The following is a 13,834-nucleotide window of genomic DNA, read 5'->3' as shown; positions in this document are numbered from 1 at the left end:
CTTCCGCCAAACATATTCAAATCGAGAAGGTTTTATAAATGCTTCAAAGAAACTCATTAAGCCTGACTCAGTTTTGAAGGAAAGACTTACAGAATGTTATATAACTTTGTCGGTTTATAGAATACCATTCAAGCTTCCTTTTCAAATTTCACACACGTTTATAAGACAAAAAGGTTATTTAAAATAAAAATAGTTTTATTAGCAGTTTTCAGAAAGCAAAATCGTTTTTTAAGAGTTCAATAACGACTTTTATTAATTTCATATATTAGCGCCATTTGTTAGACAAATAATGGTGAATTTATAAATGACATCTTTCTATTTTAGAGGTTAACCCTTATCCCCTAATCCACGCATGATAAATTTGGATATCCTTATTGCTGAGATAATGTTTTAAAATTAATTTACAAACCAAAAGATGATTCAATAGTTGAAAGCAATATTTATTCGATCTATTTAATCGGTTTTTTTTATTGTTTAAAAGAACGATTTACAGCAGGCCCACAATTTTTCCCAAATTTTCTCATACCTATTTGCGGTAAATTTGAAAGCGCAAGTAAATAAATAGCAGGAATTACCTAAAGAATTAAGATATCCTTTGTGCTTTGTTTTTTTTCATTTTTGATTTTAATAAGATTCAATTGTCTTGTAAATTATTATTGAAAACCCAATTCCGGAGCAGAATTATTTGTAGATGAAAATAATATAATAAATAGGTTTTATAAGCGAAATTCACACAGAACTCTGAAAGTTGATTTGGATTGGCAAGGTTTTATTATTTGCTCTGCAGAACCTTCTGCAGAAGGGCCTTTTTGTGCTATTAAGCGTTGTATTGCAGTTTTATAGATCCTTACATAACCGGATGAGGTTTTATAGCTTTAATTTATAGTTGGTATGGAGTCCCTTAGAAAACCTAAATTGTTACTTGGGATTATATGTTATTCAACACAACCAGCAAAAACAAACTTCAATCTGCAAGAAATGTTATAAGATTCAACCGCTGGAATTTGTTTGAAATAGGGTTTTTCATAAGTTTTGATTGATTGATTGATTGATTTATTTATAGAGGCTTTAAATAATTAGTTCATTCGCCTCTTTTTTTCATAAGTTTTGTCGTCCATCAGAAATCACCTGTCTTATTGCCACAGTACCGGCTTTACAGCTTACGAGCTCTGGAACTAGCAAAAATTTGTTTTTTGAAGAAATGTTTCAGTGACTCATTGCTTGGCAGGACTTTTAGCTTATCGGAGAAAAAAATTCGGATCATTCAGGTGATCTACAATAAGTTTTTTGCTAATCCAAAATTAAGAATTTTGGTATGAGTCTTGACTTCCCGAATTACTTTTGAAGGTAGTTGTCGATCATTTGTTACAATCCAATGCTTGATTTGAGCTTTTCGGACGTTTTTGACAGTGTTAGCATACCTTTTTAAAAACGAACACACACATATAGGATCTCAGTGAAACTTCATATTTCTTTGAAGAGATCTAAGTTTTACTTAACTCTAAGGCGTACATCTTTCAAAGATATCATGGCTAGCATCTTATATATGCTAAAACCACCAGACCACAGAAATAGTACTATGTGTGCCGTGATCGGGATTCGATCTCATGGACTATGGCTTAGAAGACTGAAACGCTATCCTCTAGGCCACGCCGGCGGCTCACCACTCACTCAAAATAATTCTTTGAATTATCAACAGTTATGTCAGCTATCATCTTGACAATAATGGAAACTGTGCAAAATATTTTTTTCTTCTTCTCTTGCATCGCAAATATCTCAAAACCGCGTGAGTTTAGAATTTTGAAAAAAATAGTTTAGATAGTACTTTTCACAGGCAGCAAAATGCTGACAAAATTTTTAATGTCCTACTACTAGTAAATGAGCAATCAGCAAAGAAAGTGTCCCATTTCTAAAAGAATTTCATATTTTCGTACCAAAAACATTCTCATATTAAATTTGATTACATTTTCGATTAATAAATTCTTAAGCTTTACAACTAATTTGATATAGAACTCTTTTCTTTCCTCGTATATCTTAATGCAAGACGATAGGGTCTAAAACAATCATAGAAACATTTTCGCATTCAAATTTGATTTAATTTTCTTGATTAGTTTTCAATTCATTTAACCAAAATTTTAGATTTTTTTGTCGAATAAACAACAGTTTGAAGACTCTTTTTGTTTTTTAACCTAAAACATCTTTCCAGGAAGATTGAATGATTTCAATATTTTGCATGCTAAAAATCAACAAATTGAAAGGTACTATTTACGACTGGTCAAATGCTATGTTTAGCAAATCTATAAATTATTGCAGCATCAGTTTTAATTCAAACAACACAATTTTGAACATGCCTTCGAGCACTTCGAGAGTAGATCAAACATTTTTGATTGTCTCTCTCAGATCGACCGAGTGTCGTCGTTGGAACCAATTTGCGAATGTACAAGTCACATAATTTAGCACTTCAAACAAATTCACCGATCAGCCGTGGCACACCCCCAACAACATTGCCGCGAGGGTGATTCGGCCAGGCTAGCCCATTCAATGTTCTACTGAGTATTCGCGACGTTATTACAGTGTTCGTTCAATATTGTAACGACCATTAGGCTACCCATAAGTGCGCCATCACTCGCCAGCCAACGTCATCGATTGTCGTTAGTCGAGCTAGAGACCAATAGACGATGACAATCTTCTCCGAAACCTAACTGGAACATGTTCGCTCGAAAATGCATGGCATAACCCCCTCAGAATGAATGCCGAGACCGTTTATGGCTTGGGTGCACTTCAGTCTTCTAAGTGTGTGCTAAGAGGAACAGAGGAAAAGTGCAGAATAGCAGCTCCAGAAAAAAAACACGCTCCGTTATACCTACTAGTTTAATATGATTCACGAACCGTGAAGCGGCCGGCTCGATGCTATGTAAAACCTGACAAGCGCCATAAATCATTGTCCCCCCCACAACGTGTACATACTAACTATAGTACGAGATGAGATAACGCATATCTTCCTCCCCCGACGCCAGTTAAATGTCACACAAATTTTGGCCTCTATCCACTCAGTGGGTATTTATCGAAGCTTCGATATGGCCTTTCAATAGGGATTTAATTTCGATCGAAATTTCAATTTTCATCGTAAGCGTTATCTAATTTTATCAGTAATTTGAAACATTGTTGATGGTGAGCAATGCTAACAAGATTAATTCTAATTGATTTGTTTAGCAATACTAACAGGATTAATTCCAATCGTTCAACAACTCTACCGTACGCTTGATAAGATTTTATCGTTATGTTATTTCTTATCAGGAAAATGCCTGAAAACATTGGAATAACCAGGTGTTTCTCAATAGCAAATCAAAAAATTTGGTTGAATACTCGCAAAAAAAATCAAATCAATATGCTTTTCAGCAGTAACAACTGTTCTACAAATTAATGTTGTTAATAATATCAAACAGCTTCATAAACATAAATTACTGTTTGAACATCATGCCTCGCAAGATATCTACACTGAAAATAATTTTCACTTAAAATTAAAGTGACCTCTGAAGTGTACTTTGGCCATTTGTGAATTCATGTGAATTTTAAGTGACCGTCAAGTGAAATTCCCTAAGTGACTGATCAAGTGTGTTTCAAGTGAGTGACGAAGTGAATTCCAAGTGATCCTGAAGTGAATATGAAATGAATGCTCAGGTCGATTAAATCTTTCAGTTTTAGTGACTTTAAGAAGAAATTTCAGAATATTAATGTTGAATCAATTTTGTTTGATCAAACGTTTATTTTTTCGATTTCGAAAAAACCGTGGCCTAGACAAAAGCGTTTAAGTTTTCTAACCCAGAGGTCATGAGATCGAGTCTCGGTCACGCCATACGTAGTACTCATAATCGGACCATGTGACATAATCAGACCATGCAAGTAAGATGCTAGCCATTATATCTTTGAAAGTTGCACGCTTTAGTTTTTATTAGAATTTAGATCTCTGCAAAGAAACATGAAGTTTCACTGATAATGCGTGTGTTCGTTCGTTTTTTAAGAGAGCATGTAATGAAATTGAAATTAGCGGCGAAGTTAGTTGACATTCAGAGCAATTTCAAGTGCCAGTCACTTAAAACTCAAGAAGTGAGTTATTGAATATTGATTCGGTCACTTGAATCTTTAGTGAGGGGTAAGTGAAACATACATGAGCCACTTGAAATGATGAAATTCACTGAACTTCCATTTTTAAGTGAAACTTCAAGTGTATTTTAAGTGTGATTTTGGGTTCAGTGTAGTGAAAATTTGGTTTAGCATACGGTTACCATATCCTGCATCGCCAAAAAGAGTACATTAAAACAGATTTTAAAACATTTAGGAGAAATAGGAGAAACCAGGATATTTTCAGTCATTCAAATACTTTAAATTAGTTCTGAGGAAAAAGGCTTAAAAACGAGATTCACTAACACTTAGTAAACAGATGTTGGCTTCACGATACATAGAAAAATCATATAGCATTGCATCCCCCTGACATGAGCAGACTGTTTTCTATACATTGCCGTAATCTTTATGTTGAAATCTCTTACAGTTTTGAGAAAATGATTTTAAAATAAAAGTTGTTCTCGAAATCAGGCGGACTAAATACGCATATTTATGTTTCGGGAAAAAAATTAGCTCCACTTGAAATATCCCGCAAATTTGCATTCTCGCGTCTGTTTTTCTGCAAAAAATACAAAAAAATGACATACATACACTAGTTCCAATTTTTTTTTCATTTAGTTTATTTCTCTCGTTAGCTTAAAATGAATTTACTGTTGGACCGGGATATTAGTGGGTCCTAAAAGACATTTCAAAACAAAGGTTAACGAAAATATCAGAAAATTTGGCTCGCTTCCGGCAGAATTAATTTTTAATTGAATATTTCGAACTGCAATTCCATTCCTGTTGTTTTGAATCTCAAATTTCGAAACTCATATCCCTACCTTGTCCTTAAAATGGATTTTTATTAAGAATTGTAACTAAATAAGTTCAGAATTTGAAACCAACCATTTTAAATACAATTTTCAAATATTTTAATACCACTTCAACAATCTGATAGCCATGTGACAGGTTTAAACTTCTCACGATAGTCGAAAAAATGAACAAAAAAAATCTGATCCCCAATATCCGTTCCTTTATTACAAATCATTTATTATAGTATTTAAAAAAAACTTTTTACTTATATCAACCCTTCATTTCATGATTTTTTATTTTTCCTTGAAAATCATTTTTAACAGTTAAAAATGATGAGTACATAAAAAAAATTAAAGTAAAATACGATTTTTCACTTTTTCCATACATTAATTGTTACAAATTTGTTACTTTATGAAACGAAGGGTTGAATATTATTCAAAAACCATTTTAAGCCTCAATTTTATTTTATGATTTTTGTTGCCCTAAATGCTTTCCTTCAAATTCAAAAGGGGTGCGATAGATTACACAAACCGTCCGGATCTTAAATACAAAATTTGGAAAAAGCTCAGTCCGGCCCGGTTGCCCGGATTTCATTGAAAATTGCCCAGATTTAGCCCGGATTAATTTACTTTATTTGCAAAATCAAACATAAAACTCAAAACGAGTGATTATAATTTTTTAGTCTAAAAACCAGTTTCTTGGAGCAAGTTTCAGCTGAATAATCATCGACGGTTTTTAGAAGCCCATAATATAAAGTCTGCTTCATTTAATATTGGAACAGGTTCTTTTGCTCATTGTGGCGCTCCTAGTGGACGGATTTGGAAACTTTTCACCCACGTGTCGGGAGGTTCATTACCTTTCACCATGTATTTGTGTCATAACGCCGAACGATAGCATTTTATTTAATTTAATGTCTTCGAAGGATAATTTCGCACAGACTTATTGAGCTAAAAATTGTCTTAACCTATTTTTATACATTTGTTTTGAAATGCCAAAATCAAAAATGCTGGCACACTCACTGAAGTAACGGCTGCACGTGTCCATTGGGTTGAAATATCCATACGTTGTTCGGTGAGCGGGAATCCAAAGGAGCTGTTGAGTTCGAAGTGGGCGTGTAGGAGCAAATAGATGGACATTTTGTAACAACTCACTATTTTCGATGTTGCCGCTCAGAATGTCATATGTGAAAAGACACTGTAAGAATTTCCTTCTACGGGACAGCGTTTCTAAGTGTATAAGGTTACATCGGTGTTCGTAAGGTGTTGCGATTTCTGGATTCCATCCTAATTGCCGTAGAGCGAAGCGAATAAAGGCTCGCTGGACACCTTCGATGGATTGGCTAAGAGTTGATTGATACGGGGCCCAAACAGGAGCTGCGTACTCGAGAATGCTTCTGACAATCGAGCAATAAAGAGCTTTGTAAGCATAAATATCGTTGAAATGAACAGTGTTTCGACGAAGAAAGCCAAGCATTGCGTACGCCTTTGCGATTGTGGTGGCAACGTGTGTGTGGAATCTCATCCGACTGTCAAAAATTACACCTAGGTCCTTAATTGTGTCGACCCTTTCCAAAGAGCAATCATTCATGACGTAATTATGGAGAAGCAAGTTGCGTGATCTTGAGAAACTCACTAGTTTACACTTTTCCACATTCACCAACATCCCGTTCAACTTGCACCACCTTAGAACAGCGTCTAGATCATTCTGCAGTAAAATACAGTCAAGTGGTGTCGTGATTTGGCGAAAAAGCTTTAAATCGTCTGCGTAAAATAGCTTTTGTGAGGTCAGCTGATAGCACAAATCGTTCACGAACATGATAAATATAAGTGGCCCAAGATGACTACCTTGGGGAACACCAGAAGGTATCACGAAGTTCACAGAACAGACGGAGTTTACTCGGACGTAAGCTGAGCGGGAGTTTAGATACGACTCCAGCCACTTAATAATCCATTCAGGGAGTCCCAAGTGTCTGAGTTTCTCTATCACAAGTTTATGAGGCACTCGGTCAAATGCTTTAGAGAAATCTATGTAAGCTACGTCAACTTGTTGACGTCTTTCGAGCTTTGGCAAAACGAGATTAGTGAATGACATCAAATTGGAGGTGGTTGACCGTTTTCTCATAAATCCGTGTTGAGCATCGTCAATTAATTGTTTAGCGGATGGGTAAACAGCATTGTACACTAAAATCTCCAGAACTTTTGCTAAACAGTTGAGGATCGAGATTGGCCGATAGTTTTCTATACAATGTGTGCTGCCGCTTTTATGTACTGGTGTAATCGACGCCGTTTTCCAAACTAGCGGGAATGTTCCGGAAGACAGAGATAAATTAAAAATCCTAGTAAGAGGCATTGCTATAGCAGATGCACAATTTTTAAAAAACAACGGTGGCAGATTATCAGGTCCTGGTCCTTTGGAGGAGTTCACTGCAGTCAGTGCATTGTAGACATCAACAACAGATAAAACAAGTGGAGGCATGTTTACGCTGTATGACGGTAAAGATGCTGCAGACGGAGGGAGAAGTCCATTATCATTATGGAAGACCGATCGAAAAAATTCAGCGAACAAATTTGCGCAATCCGTGAGACATTCTGCGGTTTTGCCGGAGTAGGTAACGTCAGTAGGGATCCTATTCGTATTTTTGCGGCTACGGATATACGACCAAAATGCAGCTGGATTAGTTTTGAGTTCGTTTTGAGTGCGATCAATATATTGACGGAAATAGAATTCCTGGGTACGTTCGTACTCTTTTTCCACTTCCGAAAGCATGAGTTTGTCCTCATTTGATTTTGAACGGAAATAACGTTTTCTTGTTTTGCGTAGGCGGTTTCGCAACAGCCTGAGATGCTTATTCCACCACGGCTTTCGGGTTGTCGATTCAGGTTTTGTTATTTTCTTAGGGACAAACATTGCTAAGGTATCATATATGTGTTCATAGAAACAAGAAACGGAGTTCATGATTTTGTAAACAACCGCCATGGAGGCCGAGCGGAGAGATCAAATTGTGCACAGTTTTCTTACGAGTACGAGTACGAGAATTTCTTCGAAACAGCAATGAATAATTTTTTTTAATTTTTTTTAATGAAAGCGTAAAGAAAATGCTACATTTGTATGAAAAACAAATTATGAATTCGTTAATAAATGACTGAACTACACGCAATTGTTTGTGTTCCAATATTAAATGAAGCAGACTTTACATCCGTCGAACTTGGTCAGCACTTGGTCGTACAGCTTTCGAGCACGGATTCTGGCCACATTGTTCTGCTTCAGCGTCCGATTTGGCTGTTTGCTGGCTCGGAATGACCTTATTCCTTCCCGGAGACGAATTCGTCGCACCGTACTGTGAGCGGCCTGGAACTTATTGGCCAAATCGCGGTCTGAAAGATTGGGATTCCTCTTGACGGCCTTGATGACTTTCCCACGCAGTTTCCGGTCGACAGTTCCACTCCGACGCTTCGAATGCGGCTTCCGAGTCGTCGTCAATGTTTCCTTGTACTGCTTTATAACACGCCATACGGTATTTCTGGGCATTTTAAGCTGTTTAGCTAGCTTCGATGCCGACAACAATGGATTTTCAAGAAAACTGTGCACAATTTGATCTCTCCGTTCGGCTTCCATGGCGGTTGTTTACAGAATGATATCGTTTGGTGTTGTGACATGGATACATGGTGAAAGGTAGTGAATTTCCCGACACGTGGGTGAGGGGAGTTTCCAAATCCGTCCACTAGGAGCGCCACAGTGAGCAGGAGAGTTTGTTCCAATATTAAATGAAGCAGACTTTAACTAAAATTTACTGCACCATTTCAACGAAAGGAAAAACACGTATTTTTTCTTGATTTTGCTTGAAAATTTATTGGTTTTGCTAAATTTGTCTGATATTGGATTTTGGTTGAATATTTTGGTTGGATTCCAGAATTTTGCCAGGTTTATGATAAAATGGTCCGGGTTTGCCCAGTTCAGATACGTGCGGGAAAAATTCGTGCAACCCAATTCTAAGATGTTTAAGAAGAAGTTTCTTCATCTTCATATTTTGTAATAATTTTGAAATAAATTAAACCTATTTTTATCGTCCTTTTTTTTAATTTTTTTGAATTTATTTTTTACATTTGACTTTATTTTTAAATTTTTATTTTTTGTGTTTTCTTTTAAGCCTTTAGTCGAAATCACACATTATAAGTGTCACCATAGTGACACTGATTAGAAAAATTCTTTTCTTTCCGGTGAAAACCAGGATGGAAAATAATTTTTATTTTGTAATCTATTTTTTTTTTAGTAAAGGCATTCAACCTGCCTAATATGGGTATTTAAAACCCGTCTCTTGTTCCATGACCTTATAATTTATTACTTTACAAAAAGCATCAACTTGATGAATTACCGGTTTTCCAACTGAGTAGCATCACAAACTTTTTTTTTTAAGATAACGCATACGTGATTTTCTGAGTTCAATATACTACATCAAAATGTTGGTTTAAATTTTGAATTTTTAGTACTTTGTATCTCATTAAAATTTGTTCATGCCATGTGTTTCCCTCAATCTGGACTGATAAGATACGTTGATTTATCAGCCATTTCGTAGATCGCCTGTATGCACATTGCATCGAGTTTCACAAATTACCCTACATTATGAAAAAGTTATGCGCTGCAGGCGCAAATTGATTCTAGGCATATCCCATGCTAAATTTGGACTGAAGGTTGTATGGGACTTTGAGACATTTTGTTCGAGATAACCATTAACCAAATTTTGACAAATTTTCCATTTGAAGAACACATTTCGATTAGAGTTTAGATAAAAAAAAGTTATTAAGGTATTCATGAGGTATTCAATGAGGCGTTTAAATGTTTGATTGGCCCGACCGGAACACTCGATTTGAAATGCATGTTACTTGGTTGAATAATGATCAATTTCAATAATTTTTTTTCGTTAAATTAAAAAACCTTTAGATTTTTTGAATATTTGTTTGCTGATAGTATTCTCATGACAGCTTTGAGAGCTATTCAGGCAAATCTGGGGAGAGGGGAGAGTTAGATTTCTTGATCTCCGGTTCCTTTTTTCATCATATCTTTTAGGGAAAATTACCTTCTTAACTTCCATTTTTTCTCTGAAAATTCAAAGATGCTTAGTTTTAAGATTATTAACAACTTTTGTATAAAGACAAAGTCAATCGATGAGGAAACTTTGAAGCGCAATAAATTTATTTTATAGGCAATTTCAAACTTCAACAAAATTCACTCGAACTCGAATAAAACACTTTGTTTAAATGGAATCTAAAAAAAACGCGAGAAAACTGTAGATGGACATCGCCATGTGTTTTTCGATCAAAAAAATTGTTGGCAGTTAGGTCTAAATGCAATCACCAATTGGATTGAATTTAAAAAAAAATATATGAACCTAAGTTAAGTAGAAGAGATGAAACATTAACCCCGTCTTTAGGCGTAGAGAAATGTATTTACATTATAGGGTAACGGACTTATTTTGGACCAGGGGACCTATTTTAGACCACCTTATCTAGCTCTCTTATAAATCAACTATTTATGAAAAAAATTAATGCATTACATTAAATACTCAGGCTTCAACTATATTTGTTAAAAAATTTCATGATTAATTGCTTTATAAGAGCGCTAGATAAGGTGGTCCAAAATAGGTCCTCTGGTCCAAAATAAGTCCGTTACCCTATTCGTACAAGTTAAATTATCTTTGATATTTGTGAAACGACTTTGACAAAAATTATATGTAAATGTATCTATGAGTCAGTTTTAGAATATTTCCAAACTTTGGAAAAAAATTGATGTGTGTTAAAATTACAACTGGAAAAATACTGACAGTCATGTTCTTAGCCCTTGTGGTTATGTCATTTTCGTTAAAAATGTTATAAAAAACAAAATCCGCAAAGATATAGTTTTTCGTTTAGAAAAAGTTTTTATAATCTTAGAAAACAATAAAACGGAATCAGGTAATCCAACTCTTCCTTACAATTTTGCCTGGACTGATTTCCAAACTTTCATGTGAATATTATCCACAAACAAATATTCAAAAATATGAAGATTTTTTAATCTTATGTAACAAAAAAGGTTGAAATCGATCATAACTTGATAAAATGGCAATGTTTTAAAATTGAGTGTTCCGATCAGAGCGGTCGAAAATTTTGACGCCTCATTAACAGTGATGAAATCACCTATGAAGCCATTAATAACTTTTTTTTCTCAATTCTGTGTTCTTCAAATGGAATATTTGTCATAATTTTAGCTTTGATCGTATTCAAATGAAATCGGCCGAAGAGCACTAAAGCTATTCATGAAAAACTGGCTTTTCATGCTCCTCCCGAACAAAATGTCTGAAGATTCCATACAAACTTAAAGCTCGTCGATCCTGCCAAAATTAAGCATGGTACCGTAAAACGGAGTAACTTTGATCACCGGGGTAACTTTGTCCATCAGTAAATTTTTCCACATTATCATAAATAACTTAGTCTATAGTTTGAATTTTTGAAAACTGTTTTCTACGTTTGAAAGCATATTAATTGAGTATCAAATAGACAAAATTTGGTTTGTATTTGAAATTGTTTTCTGTTAGTAAAAATGTAATTTCTAAATCTTAAAATATCTAGTTTTTGCAAGGGTCGCAAAGAAACAGCTCTTCTGATGATACCAAAAAGCATTCAGAAGCAAACGGGTTGTTGAATATTAAAGAACAACTTTTTTTATTTGTATATGTATAGTTAAAGTGCTCTTTTTTTATAGTCATTTAATGATAAATTTTTGATATTAAAAAAGTAAGGACATTTTCCAAGATTAAGCCCATATTGGACAAATGGATAGGAATCCTATCAAATGATTAACTTTGAAGAAAAAATGAAAATGGTAATAGTGGGAATGTTTTCCCACTATTACCATCACTGTTGTTTTTTTTCGATTAAAAATGTTTGTAAAAGAAAACGTTATAAAGCAAGGTAAAATTGAAAAATTCAAATTTGTAAACAATTATGAAGGTGTTTTGTATCCTTTATGATCAAGAAAACTCGTAAAAACCGTCAAAATGGAGACTGATCAATGTATCCCCAAAGCATCAATTCTTGAACAGCGATAAAATCGATTTTTAAATCAAATTTAAAGTATTCAAATAAAATTCTTCAACCATGTTTTACGTTTATAGGAGTCCAGTAGGGGAGAGGCGGGCTATATGCGCATATTAAGGAAAGCACTTATTTTCTCCTATATTCCTAAAGATAGGAGTCTGAAAACTATATACACATGAGCGGACATCAGTTTTATGTACGTTAAAGCTATTTTTCTGTTAAAATCTTTTTCAGTTTTTGTGAAAATAATTTTATAATAAAAGAAGTCAAAATAACCGATTTCCGAATCTGGCGGGCTAAATGCGCATATTTATGTTTAAGCTATATTTCATAAACACTTGCAATATTTTGATATTATTTAATTTAATTTTTACATCACTAGTTCTTTTGCATGAATCATAGTTAGATATGCCATATGGCCATATTTCATGGTAATATTTTGTTCATATCGTATTTTTATCGAATCAGTATGTAGTTCTTCTTTTTTCGCTGTAAAATCGTGATTTGAGCGTAGATTTCAAGGGATTGCAGTGGAGAGAGAATTCTTTGCATTGGGAATGGTAATGATCAAAATTCTACAACTGCTTAACAAATTGTAACAATTTGCAACATTTGCAACAATTAGCATATTTTCACTCTCTCTGAGCATCGGGTTTTTCTCATTTTAACTGAAACCTTCTAATTCTCTCTAACAAATTGCAACAAATTATAACAAATTCAATCATTGGCTGCAAAATTTGTTTGATCATTGACGATGATTCTCCGTTTATCTCAGTCCCCTGGTAGATTTGATATTTAAATGATATAAAGTAAAAAAAAATTGTAAGACTAATCTATTTTTTTTATATATAGGCATTTAACCTGCCTTGATATGGGCATACAGAACCTGTCTCATATTCCAATATCTTATCATTTATAACTTAGCCAAAAGCATCAATTTGTTGAATTTCCAATTTCCAGATGAATTAGAAAGAAAAACCATAAAAACTTTTATTCACAGAATCTGTACGCACGATAATTAAAGTTCAATATATTCTAACAAAACTGACAAAAATCTTGTTTGAATTTATGAATTTTTTCGACTTTATATAACAATTTAATTTTTTCATGCCATGTGTTAAAAGCGTATTACCCTCAAACTGCACTGATTAGATATGTTGAATCTCCAGCCATGTCGTCAATCGGATGTATGCGCATATTACCCAATATGCGCATTAGACTGCCCCAAATTTGTATGGGAAATTCAAAACCTGTGAAATGTTATACGCTGCAGGCTAAAATTGATCCTAGGCCTAGTACTAGATCTCATGCCAAATTTGGGCCAGATCGGATCACGGGAAGGGGTCGCTCAACGAGCCTGAAGTTTGTATGGGATTTTGAGACATTTTGTTCGGGAGAAACATGAAAAACTAGTTTTTCAGCTATAACTTTGGTTCCCTTCGGCCGATTTCTTTCAAAAACGGGTTTTCTTAAAGTCTAAATTATGAAAAACATTTCATCCGAAGACTGCATATCGATAAGAGTTAAGACAAAAAAGTTATTAGGCTTCCAAAATGGGCTAACTTTTTTAAGGATGGTATTCATCACTGTAAATGCGTCGGGGCGGTCGAACTTATTGACGCCTCATTACACCCAAAATTCAGCCTCTGTGCCAATGGCGTGTAGTCAATTACATAGCATCATTGGTACAAGAAGATAACGCTATCGGTGCTGATTCGATTTGCTCCCACCGGCATTAATCTCCCAAGTTAACCGAATTGCGTATGTCTGAAAGAAACAAAATAAAAACGCTTTCACGTCCCTCCCTATCGCATCACAAGACGAAGAAGGATGGAAATAAATACCGGCCA

Source organism: Uranotaenia lowii, chromosome 3 (assembly GCF_029784155.1).
Source record: "Uranotaenia lowii strain MFRU-FL chromosome 3, ASM2978415v1, whole genome shotgun sequence".
Taxonomy (NCBI): domain Eukaryota; kingdom Metazoa; phylum Arthropoda; class Insecta; order Diptera; family Culicidae; genus Uranotaenia; species Uranotaenia lowii.
The sequence above is the reverse complement of the archived record's forward strand: the minus strand, read 5'-3'. Positions refer to the sequence as shown.